General features: G+C 40.5%; 2 protein-coding genes across 5 annotated transcripts in view; one reads left to right on the plus strand and one right to left on the minus strand.

The window, feature by feature from the left end:
• LOC131672465 (protein IWS1 homolog) overlaps positions 1-17,688 on the minus strand; it is a 555,150-nt gene extending 537,462 nt beyond the window's left edge. Inside the window, exons 1-2 of one of the 2 annotated variants that reach the window (XM_058949694.1) lie at positions 17,468-17,688; positions 17,284-17,389 (exon numbers count right to left, since the gene is read on the minus strand). The gene's annotated coding sequence lies outside the window, so the exon portion shown is untranslated. The remainder of the gene's footprint in view (positions 1-17,283; positions 17,390-17,467) is intronic. The other variant, XM_058949712.1, reaches the window with a different exon arrangement.
• LOC131672448 (talin-2) overlaps positions 1-19,646 on the plus strand; it is an 870,100-nt gene that overhangs the window by 56,301 nt on the left and 794,153 nt on the right. The gene's annotated exons all lie outside the window — the stretch shown is intronic.

Below are 19,646 nucleotides of genomic sequence, written 5' to 3' on the forward strand. Positions count from 1 at the left end.
AAAAATGTGCATAAGTTCATTTTTTGGAAAATTGTGCACTTTTTCGAAAAAGTGCATCTTGTAAAAATATCGATATATCGCAAAAAAGCTATTTTTTTGCCTAAATTTTTTTATAGATTCGTAGTGCCATATCTGTAAATAATAATATCTGTAAACGTATACCAGTTAGATTTCCGGTTTATTGTTGGTAAAGCGTTATGCGATGGTACATAATTTACGCTTTTTTAAGATTGACGCCATACAATGTGCAGAAAGCTTAATTCGGCATGTTCAGAAATATACTACTTCAATTCAATTAACATATATGATATCAGACAAAATCGAAAATTTTCGTAACAGTAGAATAGGTGAGAAAAATATTTCTAGAAAGTTTGATGGTATCTATATGTGGAAGTCTGAGCCATCCAAAGGGGAGACCAAACGTTTTATTGCTAGTACTGCTGTACATACGAAAAATTTCGATTTCGTCTGATTCATATATGTTAATTAAATTGAAGTAGTATATTTTTGAATATGCCGAATTAAGCTTTCTGCACATTGTATGGCGTCAATCTTAAAAAAGCGTAAATTATGTACCATCGCATAATGCTTTACCAACAATAAACCGGAAATCTAACTGGTATACGTTTACAGATATTATTTACAGGTATGGCACTACGAATCTATCTAACCAACACAGCCGCGCTAACAAACAGTTAGTGCGCCTGATAGGCAGGATCATTATATTGCGCAATAGCGAGCAAAGAGTCTTTCGGTAAACACAACGTTAAATGCCATTTGTTGAGCCTATTGTCGGCTAGTAAAGTCAAAATTTTTGCTCGTTTGTTTGTAAATATTAAATATAGCACTCGCACTCGTATCATCCGTAAAATAAGCGCGTAAATTTGTACAAAAACTAGTCGCGACATAACTAACAGATGACAATAGACTGCACCCAAAAAGAAGTCGAAGACTGGGTGTTGACGCTCCAAGACGAGGAAATAAACGAATACCTTGAACACTTGGTGCTCAAGAAAAGCAAGAATAAGCTCTCGAGAGCTGGGCCACTGCAAAACTGGTTGTTAGGCAACTACTCTGCGGTGGATTTCGTGGAAGTCGACAACCAACACAGCAATCCAGCAAGAACGGGAGCCCTACGCTTGGAGCTCATAGTATGTATCTATATGCGCGGAACACACAGCATCGGAACAAGAAGGTGAACACCCGCTTGCCCAGCTAATGCAAAGTGCAGAGGTGATATCGCGAATTCAGGAAACAGCGATAAACTTCACAAACGTACTGGACGACGGCGAGAGTACTAGTAGTAATAAGAATATCACGATAACGGCTAATGATGGTAGCCAGTTCCGAACTCCCGCTCGCATTTGCGGTAATGATCCAAGACCTCATCTTCCGGTCAAGAGAAAATGAGAAGAAGCTCGAGCTGCTAGACTCGTTAAGAGTAAACGTGTAGAGTCTAACGAAAGTATTAGATCAGATATACAACAACTGCAGCAATGTTAAGAGCCAACTGGACGACCTATCTGCCAGAATGAGCGCATTGGAAAATGCCGATAACAGGAATGTACAGCAAGATAATGCGAATAATTCTAACGAAACGCGACAACAAAAACACACGCGTAGGAGCGTAACATTCAAAGATACCTTCACCTATCATTACGACACCAGGTTACCTCACAGTACTCCAGCTGGACCCGGACAGAGGCCCACGAGGGCCACCGGTAGGATCCCCCGCCGGGCGCTCCCTTTCGGAGAGGGTTGATAGCATCAACTCAGTGGAGTTAATGCTGAAGTGAATAACTACCCGCCGAGCACGTGGTCATCTCAGCAGACAACAAACCCTTGGTCGACTACAAGGAATGTTGGTCGCATTGTCCGAGGTTGGAAACTGAAGTTTTCAGGAGAGGGCAATGCGAGTATTGACACCTTCCTGTCTAGGCTAGATAACTTAAAGAACGGCGCGGGACTCACGGAAGACGAGATGCTCCTAACGGTATCGGAGCTACTCGTCGGTCCCGCCCTCACCTGGTACGAGGCCATAAAGGAGGAATGGCTCTCCTACGCCGAATTCGAGATGGACGCAAGGGAATGGTTTGGGACCAGTGTACAGCAGCAACAGCGTCTAATGAGGGAAATTCAGAGCCGATATGAGGGCCCCGATGAACCCATGAATGTCTACATCGCCAACATGATGGGCCTGATGTGAAGCGGCTAAACCCCCAAATGACGCCTGATTGCCAACTGGACCTGCTACACGCCAACCTTCTCTGCTGAGCCAAGTGCTATTATCTCTCAAGGAGATATCTGAAAGGATGAAGCACAACCTCGTTGGAAAAAACTTGACCTCGGAAGATCGCACTAGGAAGCCGGAAACTCCTCGAAGACGGGAGAGAGACTTCTCCAAGCCACTCAAGTGCATCGAGTGCGGGTTACTCGGGTACAGCAAAAAGTACTGTCTCCAATGCAATAAGGGAAACGAGGAAAGGAGTGATTAGGTGGGGTTGACCCCACTCCTTCATCCCCTAAAATAAACCCCGTAAACGAGATTTCGCGGCCTTCGACAACACAGTCAGCACCGATAGTAGCGAGCGTATTGAGCGACGAGAGCGAGAACTCGCCTGGTGGCGCCAATGATGAACGTGGCGGTAAAGTGAACGCGGAGAGAGAGGATGTTGACGTTAGTAAAGCCCAAGACCCTAGACTGGCCGAGGTGGTGGCGAATGGATCGCGCACGCCCTCGGGGGCTCGCGTAACGGCAGATAAACTGTCAAAGGGTAACCCTATGGAAACTCCGATCGTCCGAACTAAGGCGGTTCGAACGACAAGTGGCGTCACTTTACCACGCGAGAGCACAGTGGCTAGCGCTATGGTGTGCAAAGAGTAAGGCTGTGGAGCCGCTGAATCTGTTTCGCAATATTCTCCGGAACAGAAAACGCGCTGGTGGCTGCCGGTGAAAATAGGAGACTTCCAGACACGGGCCCTCTATAATCCGGGATCTTCCACCACAGCAATGGGTAGTAATGCTTTGCAGATAGCGTCTGTGCTAGGCATCAGGTTAGATACCACCCACGCGGATACGGCAGGACTACCAGATGGTCGTAAGTTAACGATCGTTGGTCACGCCATGTTGCCGTTCACCGTGAGGAATATGACAATGCCGACGAGGGTAGCTATCCTCCCAACCCTCGTCGATAAATGTATCCTACGAGTGAATTTTGTTAGACTGCTTAGAGCGGTACTTGACCGCGACGATAATACGTTGCTGTTGAAGAAATCACAAACCAAGATGAAGCTAGAGGTAGCTAACTTGGAGGCTGGTCCGAGATTAGCTACGATCGGACTAGCCGAGGTGACAGCCTCTCAACAGGCGATATTGCAGAGGACCATCGGTGAGGTCTTATCGCAGGCCCCCGTGGGACTGGGATGTGCGGCAGGCATTGAACACGAGATTCGGGTCGGTTATACGAAACTGATCAATTAGCGCTACTATCCAGTATCACACAAGGTCGAGCAAGAAATGTATAGATTGGTAAGGGAGATGTTAGATCAAGGGGTGATCGAGCCAGCTGAGAGCGGCTGGTCGAGCCCAGTGGTTATGATGCGCAAGAAGGATGGCTCGTATCGATTCTGTATAGACTTCAGGAAGGTCAACAAGGTCACCGAGCCAAACACGTATCCCTTACGGCTTATGCAAGTTATATTGAGGCGCTTACGAAACGCGCGCTATATCTCCACACTCGACCTCAATAGTGCATATCACCAAATACCACTCAAACCCGATTCTCGACCTATCACGGCCTTTACCGTCCTCGGATTGGGGCATTTCCAGTTCGTACGAATGCCGTTCGGTCTCTCGTACGCCGGCGCCACCTTCCAACGGTTAATAGATAGCGTTATCGGACCTAAGCTTGGCGATTTCGCCTTCGCCTATTTGGATGATATCATCGTAGTATCGTCCAAATTCGAAGATCACCTGCAACACCCTGAAAAGGTGCGCTCTATCGTGGAGTACCCTCGACCAGGAAACGTACGACAGCTGCTAACCTTCCTGGGGGTTGCTTCATGGTACCGACGATTCTTGAGTGACTTCGCCACACACGCTCAACCGTTAACGAAATTAACGGGGAAGAAATGCGAATACGTGTGGGGACCGGACCAAGAACAAGCCTTCGCTAAACTTAAGGCACTCATGATATCCGCACTGTGCCTCGGGTTACCGGAGCCCGACGGGAAGTACGTGTTGGAAACAGACGCTAGCGCTACGGGAATCGGCGCCGTCCTGATTGAAAGAATAAGGGACGAAGACCGAATCATCGAGTAAGCTAGTACAGTCCTTAACCCGGCGGAGCAAAATTACTTTGCCACGGAGCGCAAGTGTTTGGCGGTCGTATGGGCTATACAGAATTTCCGCCCATACATAGAGGCGTACCAATTCAAGGTGGTAACGGATCATAACAGTGTGAAATGGTTATACAATCTGAAGAACCCGATAGGACGTCTAGCCCGATGGGCCTTGCAACTCCAAGGCCACACCTTCGAGATCAAGTATCGAAAGGGGGCCGACAACGTATTGCCCGACGCGTTATCACGCGCTTTCGAGCCCACGAAGGCTGAGGTTAGTGCAATGGACCAGCGGAAACCAGGGGACAACGCCTGGTACGCGGAACAGTTTTGGCGCGTCGAGGACCACCTAGAAAACTACCCGGACTGGAAAATAGTTGGCAAGGTGATGATCCACCAAAAGCCGAGCTGTGACTACCAAGGCGAAGATGGGTCCGAACCACTTGGAAGCTTGTCGTACTGTCGGAAGACCGAAAGGCGGTCCTCTTCGAGAACCACGACCTTAAGACCACGGGACATTTGGGACGCGAGAAGACCTTAGCCCGTGTCACCCAATCTTATTATTGGCCAGGGATGTACACGGACGTTAAAGGTTACGTCCAAAGGTGTCAGGTTTGTCAGCAGTGTAAGGTCGAACAGCGATTGCCGCGCGGACTCATGAGAGACTCGTGAGAACATCGGATGTCGTCCACACCTTGGCAAGTGGTAGCGGGCGACATCGCCGGACCCTTTCCAAGAAGCCCTCGAGGGCACGAATACGTATTAGTGTTCATCGACTTATTCACGCGATGGGTCGAGTGCATACCTATACGTAGTGCCAATGGTAAGACGATCGCGAAGGAACTCCGGGAACGAGTGATCCTGCGCTTCGGTGCGCCTAAGGTCTTCCTGTCCGATAATGGCACCGAGTTCCATAACCAGCTGGTAGACGGGTACCTGAGAGACCAAGGGATAAACCGGACCTTTACGCCGACCTATACCCTACAGGCTAACCCTACCGAAAGAGTTAACAGAACTCTGAAGACGATGATATCCTTGTGCCTGCGCGGAAATCACAAGGAATGGGACCGAGTGTTACCTGAACTAGTGTTCGCGCTGAACACTGCCGTCCACAGTTCCACGGCAACCAGCCCTACCATGCTTAACTACGGTAGGCAGCCGGAAGCCCCAAACACCCTTCGGAGATAAATGGACGAGCTTGCGTCCCGAGAGGAAGATTTGCTCCGAATCGGACAATAGAACGCACATATGAAGAATAACCGATTCGTTATTCAGCAAGCTCGTGAAAGCGCTTCGGACGAGTCCCTGAGGCAGGCGAGATATTATAATGCCAAGCACATGACCCCCGGATTTAAGGAAAGGGACTAGGTATGGAAGAAAAATCGCATACTGTCCAGTGCGACGCAGGGTATTTCCGCGAAGTTAGCGCCAAGTTCATAGGTCCCTTTATTGTCACGAAAGTACTCGAAATCAACTCGTACCGCCTTGCCAACCAGCAGGAAGAGGTCACAGAATTGGTCCACGCCAAAGACCTCAAACCCTACTATGGACAGGAAGATACCTTGCCGGAAGATGAAACCCGACAGCGAGATGATGACGATACACCTACCACCGAGGGAGCCGAAGCGACGAACATCCCGCTTACTGCGAGCGATGCGACAACACGCGGAAACGAGCGCGCCGTTACTACGGATAACGCGATCCGGAATGACAACGCGACAACTTCGAGTCAACCTCATCACGTCCTTTCCGATCCTTCCGATAAGATCTTGATAACCGCCCCTCCAAGTAATGCAGCAAAGCGCCCACGAGGGAGATCTCGCAAGAACGCGCTAACCGCCCAAACTACACTGTATCGACAGAATCCACGTATCTTCCCTCCCATCATCGGGAAAAGGAAGAGAGGTGGACCGCCGAGAACACCGATGTGGATGCATGAGGCCCTGCGAACGACGGACCTGGGAGACCGACGCAAGGGACCCCACCTTCAACCCCGGCGACGAAGGCCCTGGGCCGCCGAACAGGCGCCCACCTTCGATACCCGAGGAAAGGGTTATCGATACTGACGCGTGGGATTGTTACAGGATGAAGATCACCTTCGAGCAGATTGAAGAAGCCGCAGCCGCCCTCATTAGGCTGGACCTGGGTCCCGCTGTCGAGGGAGTCGTGCACACCGCCCTGCACCTCCTTGGAAAGAAGAGAGAGGAAGAGGAGCAAACACGGATGCGAGCTCACGCGAGCTCGTCATCCGTGATTATCGATGAGGTCGTGTGCGCGAGGAGTCGACGACACTACCCAGAGCACCAGCGGGAGCAATCCTCAGGAAGGCCCCACCAACCTCCACGGGCACACAGACGGAGGGAGCCTTCGACGATGCGACCTGGCGCCCCAGGTTTACTAGCCAGGCATCCTCGCCTGGCGAACGAACCTGGGAGGAAATAGTGGAGGGCTTAAGGGAGGTCGAACAAGGATGGGCCACCCTCAATGCTCTCCAACGAGCTGTGTACGCGGAGTACGATGCGTACACGGCTGCGGGATACCGCCCCAGTGATATGGAGTACTGGAGCACGGTGATGTCCCGCCGGCGCCAGTTCGCACAGGCGCTGAAGGAGGTGCAGCGTCGTCACCGCTAGGCCCCCGAGGGACCGGTCGGTGACGCGCCTGCTTGCCCCATCCGGCCTCCAGCTACCGTAGTCAGACCAGCGACTCCGGAGGCCAGGTTAGACGCTGCCACCCACCGGGAGCAGCGGACGTTCGGGGTAAGCCTCGTGGTAAATGTGGACTGTAGTAACGGGGGCCAAGCAACGGGTCCCATCCACATAAATCTTGTGGTGGGGTCCACGGGTGAGGATCCCACGGTCGAAAGGCCGCTGTGGTCCGCCCCAAACCGGCGGGACGGGTTGCCGCTGACCCCCAAGGAGCGAGGCCTCCCTCGTGGCACCCTCTCCCGCGCACAGTGGTAAGGGTGCAACGTGTGCCAATACCCCGTGGTGACCCGCACGGATCGTTGTCCCCGTGTCCGACAGCACGTCGACCTGGTCCAGAAGAGGCTGGGATGGGAGGCACGCGGGCGCCCCCCCTTGGACCCAGAAGGCCGAGAGATATCCCAGTGACCAGCCAGGTTAAAGATCCCTGCCCCCGTGCGCAGGGCCACACATACACCAACGTCCAATAAAAACGAAATATCACAGAGAACATGACCTTTTATTATCCTTTACCCTCTTAACCTCTAAAAGAATAGCGCTAATGATTCTATCGTCGAGGACCCCATAGGTCCAGACTGGAAGGGGGCAGTGACGGTAAACGTCTTATTAGCGCTAACGGCCCAACCGTGCGGCTGCCCGCGAAGGCAGCACCTACCGGTTGGAGAAAATGTGACGAGGGAATTCGGCACGCGACGGGATGGAACGCGCGCGTATGAAAATGAACCAGTCTAGGATTAGAATCCGCACACTCAGCTGCAGTAGAAATTAATAAGAGTTTTTCCCGAGTTTTCTTGGAGTGCCTAGACGAGCTGATAAGGAGCGACAAGAGCTGTGCCTTCGCCTAACTGAGACGAGTGCGTGCTAGTGTGCGTGAGTGCGGGGTTTCGCCATCGAGGGCGAAACCGAATGCGTGAACCGCTTGGTCACAGACGCGGACTACCCCGAGACTTAATCACGAACTTTTTCTCTCGTTCTCCGTGCGACTGCTAATAAAGTAAGCTGGCCAGCTTAATATCATCAGCTTAATCAATTGGAATATAAATAATTATAAATCAGAAAATAGTACCAAGATGAGTACTTTTATTATTTCAAATAATTCTGAGAAATACAAATAAGGTATTATGAATGGAGAACGGAAAATATAAACATTATTAGAATAAATATTGTAAATGAGCGAATTGGATGAGTTTAAATGAGTTTTGTAAATTCACTCATATGATAATTAAACGTTTAAAATGTTTTAGGAAGTATCGGAAATTCGGAAAACAATTTATTTTTAGCCGGCTTGTAAATCTTATCGCTAAAGAATATTTATCTGAATATTTTCACCATTTGTTTCCCTAATGTGATTAGCTTTTGTTATCATGTATCTAGAACAACAGATGTACTTTCTGATTTCTCTATAAGTGAGTTCTACAGGCAACAAGGTTAAAATCTTGATTTTTCCAGAAGTGGTGGATTGGTTGTTGTATGCCATGCATAGATTGTTAATTATTTGACTTAAAACTTGACTATCTCTTTGCAATTCATTATTTAGCTCACAGGTACGTCAGATTGAAAAACATAATTTATTTTCTCAATACTTCTTTCATAGATCCCCTGAACTACTTTTTCCAAATTTTGTTGCTGTCGTTCTTGAAATAATTTTTTTCTTTTTGGCATCGGAAGCTCAAAATCATCCAAGATTCGTTTTAACTCGACGGTCTGTAAGCCGAAGGCGTGCCAGGATCGCTCCTACCTTTTGGGATAAGAACGAGACTTACCACCTTTCACCGGTCACTGAACGTTCCTGTCGTCAAGCTTGTGTTATACAGGTCGAGGAGTATCTCCGGCTGTAGACGAGCCACAAGCCGGAGGATCTCGGATGGTACTCCGTCCGGTCCCGGTGCCTTACCCGTCTTCATCGCATTCGTTGCTCTGATAAGCTCCTCAACGGCAAAGGCGGGGGGCATTTGTGCGTCCACGTCATCCATCACGTTTGTCCTAATCGGGTGCGTTGGAAACAATCCGTCAACAATCCGTCCTGCTGTTTCACCATATTTAAGTTCCGGTGAAACTCGGGCCCCTAGTTTCACGGTCACGATCTTGTAGCCAGTTCCCCAGGGATCCTCGTTCACCTCCTCGCAGAGCTTCCTCCAGCATCGCATTTTGCTGTCTCGTATTGCTTTCGTCAGTGTCTTTCGTACTGTTTTGTATATGGCTTGGAAGTTTTCCTTTTCGGGTCCGCCGCCTGCCCTTGTCATCGTCGCCGATTTGTCAGACATATTCTGCGTAGCTTGGCTATCTCGTTCGTCCACCAGTATTGTGGTTGTCTTTGTTGTATCTGTCGACGTTTCGGCATTGTGCTTCTGCACAAGATGTCTATAAATTTAGCCGTCTTGTCTGTTAGTCTTTCTGCTCTTTGCCGGCCCGTTAGTTCGGGGGGAATTCTCTCCTCTGGAGCCGATGCTACTATTAGCTCTTCCGAAAATTTTCGTCCGTCGAGCTTACTTAGATTCCACCGCGGGGGTTGGTGGGTTCTCGTTCATCTCGTTCCCGTCCATCTCACCACTTCAAAGACAATGTACTGGTGATTGCTGGCTGTGTAGTCTTCGATCACCTGCCATCTCCTCAGCCGTGGCCGGATTCTGTCTGATGTCATCGTGACGTCGGGGATAGAGTCTCTGACACCTGGCCGTCTATACGTCGGCGTATGTACCGTATTTACCACTGCTAGATCGAGCCTTGCGGCCATTTCCAGCAGTAGTCGTCCGCGTCGATTCGTTTCGTTCATTCCCCACTCGGTCGCTCTCACGTCAAAATCCCCCGCAACGATAGCTCCGTCCGTCTGGTTTGTCTGCGTTTACCTGCAACTTCAATAGGCACAGACCGTTCTTCGTCTTCCTCAGGGTCGTCATCTGTACGTGACTCTCCTTCGGATCGATCGTTGTCCGGATTTTTCGTTCGATATCGGAGTACGACGCGTGTGTCCCCGGTTTGACGAGGACAGCGAGTCCCCTTTTCTGGTGGGCCGGTCTGTCCTTGTCAGGTCGATTCCTTGCGACCGTTTTCTTTTTTGTTTTTTTCCATGTAACGGTCTGCCAGTCTTTGGTCGAATCTGTCGTCGGTGGCCTCTTTTGTGAGGGCTCCGGCGTGGTTCCGGTCAGCGAACGTTTCCGTTTCGTCTGTGGCGTCTCTGCGTTGTTGTTCGTCGTCGTGCTTGTCTTGTTGCTGTCTCGTCAGTGTCCTTCCGGAGCTGTGTCCATCCGCTTGTGCAGCGCAATGTCCACAGTCTCGAGAATTGTCTTGATTCCAGTCTTCACTGTCATATTCATGTTTTTTTGTATGTTTGCTGCTTCGGCCATTTTTGTCGCCGTCTCTTGTATTAGCCTTAGCAGTTCAGTCATGTCTCGTGTTTTGTTTATCGTGGGTGTTCGTCCTGACGTCTGTTCTTGGTTGTCTGTGGCGGAGGCGTAACTCACCCCGCTGCCGCCACTTGATACACTGTCTACCCTCTGTCGTTCTGGTATGTTCAGTGTATTTTTGTTCGTATCGTTTCGTTTGGTCCTCCTCTTCGCTATGCACAAGGTACGACCCTCAAAATCCTTGCCGCTGCCCGTGGCCACCGGGGCTTTCACCCGATCGGAACCCGGGGTGGATTCTCCCTGAGAAGGGATTACCACTTGAGGTAAATCAATGTTTTCTTTGTGCATTTTCCATAGTTTTCTGTCCCGTTATGCTAGAGGTCCCTCGTGGTCGCGACTCCACGAACCGCGCTGGGACAACGCACGGCCCCTGAGGTCCCCCCCCCTGTGTGTTTACCCTGTGTGTTTAGTGTTCCCCCTGTGGTGTGTGCGTGTATGTAAGTGCCCATGGGCAAAACCGGGCTTCGTTCACGGGGAGAGCCCGTTTAGAGAGATCCCCTTCACTCGCTTTCGGGCGGCTCCGTTTATAGGAGTCCCCTACCATTCGCTTTTCGGTAAGGCCCGTTTATAGGGTCGCCGAGCATTCACTTCCCCGGTTTGCCAGAAGGCGTGTGTGTGTGAGTGTTTGCGTAGTGTGTGAGTGTGTATGTGTATAAGTGATTAATGGTTGGACACATCGGCAGAATACCATTATCTTTTGCGTCATTTGTGAGCCATATCTTCCTCTTGGCCGTGTCCGTTATGGCGTTGCTGCTCAGAGCATTGACGCGACGGACATCGTTTCCACCGGGCACGTCGTGGACGTTGGAAGCTAGCATTTGCCCAGTGAGGTTTTACCACTCACTGGACCAGCCCGGCATTATTATTATTATTATTATTATTATCATCATTAATCAAAATATCGTTATTTCTTTGGTTCTCAGCAGCATCGTTATCTTCATTCTCATTGTTATTTTCTGTAAGATTACGCAATAAATTAGCAATATCAATTGGAAGACAAATGTTTTCGTATAGAGGATTGTTTACTTTCAACCAATTCAAACATTCCATACTTTACGAATATCAACGTAATTTTCCCATATAACTTTATTTTTTGTTGAATTACCTCTTACTAATACATATATCTCTTGATTTTTCAACAAAGCATCAGTTTCAAGATATACTCTTTTCAATGTTTCGTCAATTGGAAGCGGTAAATGAAATGTTGCCCCTACAACTTTATCAATTTTGACGTAATATGGTATTTGTTTCTTCATAACAGTATCCTTCTTTACAACTGTTTGGAAAGTTTTTTGCTCATTGAATCAATATTTTTTCATAATCATTGAGAATGACAATTTCATGCGGAAATTCATCATTAAACATATTATTTAAAATGCAGTTAGAAGCTATTTTATTTTGTTTGCAATTTTTCTCACAATTATTACAGATATAAACATTTTCAATTTCTTCTGGATTATATAATTCTAATAATTTGTTTAATGCTGTATTTTTTATTCCCAATAAAAACGATAAACATTTCCTTCATTTACGCATTTCTTGACAGGCTTCAATTGTCTTAAACACAAGAGTCTCTCACATGAAATATAGGGAGTGCAAGGGGGATCTCTATCAATTTCATGAAACGCATAAATACCTTGTTCAAATTGATTTTTAATCTTATATCCATCCAAACATATAGTTTTCTGCGCAATGAAATTTTTGACGTGACTCATTAAATGAATTAGCAAAATTTTTCCAACTCGTCAATATCGAATGAATTTAGAGCATTATCAATTCGAGAAATTATTTGATAGCAAGATTTTATTTGATAAATGATTCTTTTTATTGTTCGCAGATAAGGATAATGCGCCGATAAATAAGATAACTTCAATAATTGAGATTTACACGAAAGTGGTTGATCATGGCAAATTTTTGGATATCCCATTTTGTTGGGATTACGTGTCCTATAGGAACATTGGTGTATATCTCGATAAAAGTGAAACCCATCATCGTAGGATACATTTAGTATATTTTCAAATAAATCAGCTAATGCCTGTACGAAGTATATCTGGGTCAAAAGTTTTACGATGTTCACTGCATAGCCACGTGTTTGATGATTCTGGTGAAAGAATATTAGTTGACTGATCTTTATTGTTAATCACGATATTTTGTAAATTTTTGAATGCCTCCACAAAATTATATGATATTTCTGCAAAATAAGCTTCCATTTTCGAAATGATTTGCTAATCCACACAAAGCTGCTGCAGCAAATACTTTGTCTTCACTGATTTTGTTTCTTCCTAAACAAGACAACGAAACTTCAACTTTATTTTGACACGCCTTGATTAATTTTTTTACTGAATCAGTTTCCTTATCTCTTGCATATATAACATCAGTAACTATTTTTTTAGCTTTTATCACTGACGCTAGTGACTGGTCATCTATCTTATTTACAATATTTTTGACAAAATATTCTTTCGATTTCAAAAGGTTTTGAGTGCCTTTGTTTATAGTGATTTTTATACATTTTTTTTGGCCTTGAGAAGTTGGAAGACTGGATATTTTTATTTTTTTAGAAATCTTTTGGAGAATAGTATCTATATTCAAAATGCAATATGTTCTTTTCTTTATTCTTATATTATTTGCCATTTGCTTATATTGCACAGCCCTCATGGATTGGATTTTTTCTTTCATTTTTTGATAATAAATCTTATTGATAGTTTTCTTTTTCTCTGATTTTCTTTCTCTTTGTTTTTTTAATCTACGTAGAATTTTTTTAATTAATCTTTTGTCTGTGAGATTCATAATACTTTCTACTACGTTTGGCAGAATTTTTTGCTGATTTTTCTATGGAATTAATGGTTGGAACGCTATGGGAAACGTGTTGAATATCACTTCTCGCATCGAAAAAGGAAAAAGTGTTGAGATTTCTGTTTATACTTTTAATGTACGAATCAGAATCTTCTGGTTCATTTACGGAATTAAACTATGAATTTAACTCCTCATGAAATTCATTCTCAAAACTATCAACAATCGAATTGGATTGGAACAACACCGCTGGAGCACTATTTGTTACAGAATGTCCAAGGAACAGTTTTGTTGATCAACTTCGTCACAATGTAATTCAAAAAGATTGTCTTTAATTTGTTCTGAATTTAATTCTGTAATTTTCTCTAGAAAAATAACATATGCTCCTTCCGCATTTTGTGACTTAGACGAATACGTTTGAACATTGCTTTTTACTTTGTACTCTTTTTCAGACATTGAAATTACTTCGGCTTTCAAAGAATTCAATAGAGAATCAGTTATTTTAGGATATTTGCTATCGGATTCATTTTCATCCATTAACAATCGTAGAATCAATATATCTGTCATACTTTCAATAGAAATTTGCATATGTCTGTACCACCACATTGTGCTTCGTAAAGTATACCTACATCAGTCCATTGAGCTATCGAATTATAATCGATAATTTCTTGCACGCTGACGCATCTTCTTTGTCGTGGTAGGTATAATGATAATACAAATTTGCTTTCTTCAACTGATTTTTTCGAAACATCACACTGTATTCATCTTGTATTTGTAATAATATCAAAACAGACACTTGAATGTAAGTTTTGAGATTTCAAACAAAGTTCTGTAATGAGATCTGCAATATCTAACTCTTGATTTTGAATATATCTATAACCAGCAAATATTTTAATAACAATAACTGATATATTGTCACTAGAAGCATACACATCAAAAGCTTGTTGAAGTAAACTTGTTTCAGGATAATTTATAAATTTTAATCTTATTGACGGACAGTAAAATAAGCTTTGTATACATGAAGTTACGTAAGAATCTTTATTACGGTTTTCAATATCAATAATTTTCCAAGATCTATTAAAATTTAATACCATCTGTTTACTAGAATTCTTGTTGCTACCAGGTTCCACGAAAGAATATTTACATTTTTTTTTCGATATATTATCAGTTTCTAACTCATCATTAGACGCTTGGCTATCGATTAGTTCATCAAATTTTCGTTTGTTTTTTAAAAAGAATTTCTTGGATGTTACATTGGTTAGTGTTACACGATGAAATATCACCAATAATACAGTTTGAATAAATTTTTGATTTGATTTGATATCTATCACTAATATTCTCAGAAATAATATTTTCAAGAAAAATAATATATGCATTACTTGTACTCTCCTGTGATGGAAAACTATGAAAAGTCCTAATATATCAGTCGTCAGCTACTTTCCAATGGTTAAATTCATAAAGAACACTAGTGTAATGACCACATTCAATATTTAAACCATGATTCATAATTATACTATTCACTTTAAACATTTACCATTTATAATAAAGTATGGAAATAACTGGTTTAAAAATCGTTCACTACACATACGTAGTTTATTATTATTTGACGAATCGTAAATGTAGATAAAGTTAGTATCGTAATAAAAACAAATCCAAGGACCCTTTAGACCATTATGGCAAACATCATCGTAGTTATGTAGAATTTGTAAATGCAATGAATCACGAGAAACAGGTTCAAGCCACTGTCGTCCTGGACATTGCATAATTTGTGTTAATGATATAATACTTCTTGATTTAAAAATAGGTTTTTTTAGAGAGCATGAATGTAAAATACTATGAAATAAATTAATATGAATATCTTTTAAGTTTGATCCATTAAAATTTTTTTTTTATCCAAAGTACTTAATTTATATTGAAGACAATCGTTTTTATTTCGATCAGCCATAACATTTTATTCAAAGAAATATTTATTATATAAATTATTATTATATTATATATTTATTATTTATAAAATATTTATTTTATCCAAAGAAATATTTACAGAAAAATAAAAATATGAGAATCAACATTAAAAGCTTAAATATTCAATTATAAATATTGACTTTAGGTTATTACAAAAGGTTTAATAGACGATGTAATAAATGAAACAAAACTTTTTACTAGTAGAAGATTGATATAAAAATTTATTGTAAGATGGTAAAAAAATTATTATGATACGACATATATCGTAAAGCTAATAACAAATGATATTTCTCATACATTTTTTTTAAATATATATATATCGCAGTATATTAATAATAATAATCACTTTAGGTTATAATGTCCTGAAAGTAAATACTTTTGCAGTTCAAGTATTGTCTGTACAGTATAGGTTCAGTAGAGAAACCATAATCGTACAAATAAAAATTTATTGCACAAAGTTTGGTTTACTAACCATACAATAAAAAAGGCACAGTATTGATGGCAACAAGGTACAGTATAGGTACAGTAGAGGTACAATAAATCTGGATATATATGTATTAGGTGCAGTATAGGTGCAGTAATGGTACAATGAAGGCACAGTAAAAATGCAATGTAAATTTGCTACATACTACTAGTGTATTTTCAAAGATTCTTAAAAGAACAATATTATGCATATATATAAACAAATTTATTAAATATACTGAAAAATTATCGTGTTTTTTTACAAGTAATGAATAAATAAATCCTTTGAATCTCAGCCTTAGAAAGAAAACCTGAAAAGAAAAAATCTTATTACTTGTTGGTATTAAAAGTCAGAAAGATTTATTTTTAATATGTATATATTTTAATATCTGTGGGAAAAGCAATGACATTAATTGAAATTTGATCATTTCTAATTATTGCACATATATAAATAAAATAAATATGTGAAATGACTTAATATAAGTAAACGAAATTGCTATACTGAAAGAAATATTTGTTATTTAATGAATGTATTTCATGAAATCAATTATATTTAAAACAGTTATTTCTATGACTAATATGGTTTTCAGAATGTTTAAAGATACTCAATCAAGAAATATAAAAATTAAAAATATAATTATCTGGGCAACTAATGATTTATGGAACATTATTCTGTTATCATTGCATAACATGGAAGATTGAACGTTGAAAATGATAAAGTACAACTGATAATTTATTGACATAATATGATTGCAAATATTGGAACGTGTCTAACTTTCTACTTTTATAGGTTTGCGAATGTTCAGAAAATTTTTAATCCAAATGTTTTATTGTATACACTTTATATTTACAAATGATGTTTTATTGTATATGCTTGATCATATTGATTATATTTACTCTAAAAGGACCATACTTGTAATGAGCAAAAATGGATATTAATAATTTTTGCAGATATGGAATGAAATTTTGCTTTATTATGTATGCTTTTTTACATTTACCGTAAAGTGATGATACTTTTCTAATCAACAAAAGTAGCTATAAATTATTTTTGCAATTAAACTTATTGTATTGCTTAAAATGTGTGAGATAGAATTAAAAATATAAAATAAAACTATTTTTCATACTCCAAAGATGCAAAAGACGATAAGTTCTTGAAATAACAATGAGAGATTTTCATTGTAAGTGTAACTTGATTCCAATAAAATCAATAGAAGCAAAACAATACAAGTTCATCATCTATTCTAAAGAAAGCTATGAAACCAAAACAATGCAAATTCATTATTTATGTGGATAATAACTCTTGAAGAGTATGAACTGGACTTGATTTTCCCCTCTGTGTATAATACAATTATTCAAGACATATACTCACCAAAATTGTTTTAAATAGATTCTTGAGAAACACCACTTATATACTTTTTTACGCCTTTAAAACCAATGCACTTGGTGTGTAATGTCAATAAATTCAATCCAATACACTTGAGCGACAAAGTATAGCTTTAGTAAATGGAAAACCAATAATTTGAAAAAATAATAAACATTTTTCAAAATTAAATTTTCATGTGCCAGCTAAGTCAAAGAAATAAAATAAATATTTCAATTATAAACATGTATATACATACACATCAGAGTAATGTTACTCCTGAGCTTTCATTTGTTATTTACAGAATCTTGAGCTGTCATTTGTCATTAGTAAACTCATATCACTTTTGCTATAAGTAAGGGCAACTAAAAAAGTATTTATTACTTAATGGCAGTTTGTATACATTAAAATTTTCATATAAAAACGGATTAGACAAAACTTACAGGGCGGATGTTAGAGGTTAGACAAGGACGAACGTTTATTAATTAATTTGTTTTTGTTCTTCCGGAGAAACTTGAAAAGAACTCAGCAACTGTAACAATAACTAGCTTATTCTAATACTATTTTGTAAATTAAGGAACCCACATCACTGCTGAATATATAATAATGAATGACAGTATTTATAGACAGAAAGTTTCTTATTTCGTCGAAAACATGCGTATAATTTGCGAGATACAGCGATACTAATAGCGTTGTTGTCTATTGCGGAATACAACGGTACTAATAGCGCGGTTGTCTATAAGAAATTAGGTATTTGAATAATATAATAATTTGTACTTTTATTTTAATAAGTATCTTCACTATTTACTATATAAATATCTTTTTACAATCTCATAAAAATTTTTTTATATCCACAAATTAACGTAGTAAACAAACAATAAAGTCTAAGTAAGATACGGACAAAACAGTGGTAATCGTCACGATAACATTTTTTTGACTTCCTGAATACGATATTAAATTTTACCCTGTATGGTCTTTTTTAGTATGTTTACGAAGATGTATTTTTTGATGATTTTCTATTACATAAAAACTGGAATATTTTATATTGGAAAAAACTATAATAAAGAACTGATACACCTAAAACTAACAAACAATATCTACCTGAGAGCAAAATTTGTTATTATTTATAATATAATTTGTAAAAAAATTAAGTGATATAATAAAATGAAGTGTATCCTATGGTGATAATGAAAAGTAATTACCTTAAGAAATAAAGGATCAAAGAAACACAGTAATTACTACGATTTTTATTCAAATAAATACATAAATTAATTAGCTTATAGCTAATTTCTTGATAGAAGTCATGCTAAAATGTTTTTATGTCAATGTCATTATTTTGGAAACATTTTTTTCACATTAATATCGCATTGTTAATATTACTTGTACTTATACCTTAAAAAAGCAAAAAGACATTTTGTTACGTTATATAACTACTACATATTAATACATGAATTAATGAGAGAGAGAGAGAGAATCTATAAATAAATTTTGACTCTTATCAATCAGTTATTATCAAGACTGTAAGAAATACACTGAATCTAATTCTATTGTAGTGGTTATTAGTTCAGTTTTATTTTAGTGGGTTACTAAAGTACCATCATGGACCACCATTGTGCACGTGCTTAATTTAAAGGTTATTAATGACTAAGAGTGATAAAATAAAATGCAAAACTATATATTATTCCAATCTGCTGTTTAAAATAATAATTAAATAAAACTATTACTGACCTTGACAGAAATGTAAAATTTCCAACCAAAAAACTCAAGCTAAAGTATAATAAACCGCTAATAAGAACTCGTGGTAAACTGTCGATCAGACTCGTGGTAGACTGTCGCGATTAATTTTTGTTGCCGTAGTTGTGGTATTGCCGTAGTAGCACTAGGGGCAGAGCATTCGCTTCGCATCTTTTTCTACTATATTAACTATAACTATAACTATAATATAAATAATAACTAGTAGCTGTAAATCAGCTATGTTATCTTATTATCTTATTAATATCAAGTATATTATAAAATTATAATATAGTCAATATAAAAATAGTAAATATAGCCAATTAGTATATAATAAAATATTAGTTTTATAAGTTATCTTTTTATCTTCTTTCTACATACTCGTTATGAAGTTCAATCATCTTCATTTCTTTATATTTCTTTTTTTAACTTTTTACGTGTGAGATAGTTTGACGGAAAAAGAAAAGAAAAAAATCTAAAAACATAAAAAACTTTATAAAAATCGTATCGATCGACGTTATTTTTTTTTTAAATAACAGTAGTAGCATAATCTTTGAAACATCATGGAAAGGTGATCAGTTTTTTTTTTAAATCTGCAGAGAAAAATAAAAAAATCTCAGAAGGTCCGAATATAGCCATCTTGATGTATAGAGTGTCAGACGCTTATTTATTGCAGACTACTCGCCTGCGTATCGCGACCGCGACACTTGATAATTTGGTATGAGAGAGAGAGAGAGGGGGGAGAGAGAGAGAGAGAGAGAGAGAATTCGAAAATTGCTGTGAAAACTAATACTCGGCGCGAATACAAAAATTTACGATCGCGATTGATAAAATACTTTCGAAAGTATTTTGTCGCGCAACAATAAAGGGAGGTGCACCTACCCTGCGGTG

Source organism: Phymastichus coffea, unplaced genomic scaffold (assembly GCF_024137745.1).
Source record: "Phymastichus coffea isolate CEN01 unplaced genomic scaffold, Cenicafe_Pcof_1.1 PCOF00011, whole genome shotgun sequence".
Classification (NCBI taxonomy): Eukaryota; Metazoa; Arthropoda; class Insecta; order Hymenoptera; family Eulophidae; genus Phymastichus; species Phymastichus coffea.